We start from the raw sequence: 1,464 nt of genomic DNA, 5'->3' as shown, positions 1-1,464 counted from the left end.
GAGGTGTAAGGAGCCTCTGGGACAACTTCAAGCGCACCAACATCTGAATTATAGGGGTGCCAGAAGAAGAGAGAGAGCAAGATATTAAAAACCTATTTGAAGAAATAATGACAGAAAATTTCCCCTACCTGGTGAAATAAATAGATTTGCAAGTCCAGGAAGCACAGAGAATACCAAACAAAAGGAATCCAAAGAGGACCACATCAAGACACATAATTAAAATGTCAAGGGCAAAAGACAAAGAGAGAATCTTAAAAGCAGCAAGAGAAAAACAGTTAGTTACCTACAAGGGAGTACCCATACGATTGTCAGCTGATTTCTCAACACAAACCATGCAGGACAGAAGAGAGTGGCAAGAAATATTCAAAGTGATGAATAGCAAGAACCTGCAACCGAGATTACTTTATCCAGCAAAGCTATCATTCAGAATAGAAGGTCAGATAAAGAGCTTCACGGCTAAGAAAAAGCTAAAGGAGTTCATCACCACCAAACCAGCATTACATGAAATGCTGAAAGGTATCCTTTAAGAAGAGGAAGAAGAAAAAGGAACTCTTGCCATTTGCCACAACATGGATGGAACCGGTGAGCAGATAAATACCACATGAACTCACTCATTTGTGGAATATAAGGAACAACATAAACTGATGAACAAGGACTGATCCAGAGATGGAGAGGCATTGATTGGACTGTGGGGCTTTGGAGGGAGGGTAGAGGAGGGTGGGGGTAAAGGGGAAAGAGCAACCAAAACACTTATATGCAAGCATATAGGCCTAACCAATGAACACGGACAACGGGTGGGGGGGATGAGAGCATGAGGGAGGGGTAGGGGGTAACGTGAGGATAAGGACACATATGTAATATCTTAATCAATAAAAAAAATATATAAAAAAGAGGGAAACTACTTAGAAGTCTGATGACATGGTTAAGGTAAAAAGCAAGGAGGGGGATGCCTAAACTAAGATGGTGAGAGGAAGAGAGCAAAGAGGCAAGGCTGAAAAGATATATCTAAGGTAGAATCAACAGGACAGTGACTAAAAAGGAAGACAGATGCATAAATCAGGGATTTTATAGTAGATCCTTATTTCTGTGCTACTATCCCAAAGTAAGTTATAGTAACTACATGAATTTTTGGAACCTCTTCTTGGATAGAATTTAAAGACTATTCCATTTCATGAAATCTTCAGAATGTGAAAGCAGTAAGTTATAGCCACTCTGTACATAGTATTTATTGTAATTCCTATAGTAAAACTTCAAAAGACTGTGACCACACTTATCCACCCAAATGGCTTAGTTTCTTTTGGAGAAGCAGTAAGGAAGGTACTATTCAAGGTCCATAATACAGGCTGCTTTTTGCACCTCTCCATCATATAGCCCGGCAGCCAGTTAATGCTGTCTTGGTGCCCCCTAATGGCCAAAGAAAAAAATTTTAACCAATAAAGTAGAACAATTGTTTGTTTTTTTTTT

The 1,464-nt window shown here is 39.4% G+C and overlaps 1 protein-coding gene across 3 annotated transcripts in view; it reads right to left on the bottom strand.

The window, feature by feature from the left end:
• The window catches only part of LAMP2 (lysosomal associated membrane protein 2), a 49,700-nt gene that overhangs the window by 26,701 nt on the left and 21,535 nt on the right, over nt 1-1,464 (bottom strand). The window lies entirely within an intron of this gene.

Source organism: Myotis davidii, unplaced genomic scaffold (assembly GCF_000327345.1).
Source record: "Myotis davidii unplaced genomic scaffold, ASM32734v1 scaffold500, whole genome shotgun sequence".
NCBI lineage: Eukaryota > Metazoa > Chordata > Mammalia > Chiroptera > Vespertilionidae > Myotis > Myotis davidii.
This window is presented reverse-complemented; position numbering and strand designations above follow the sequence as displayed.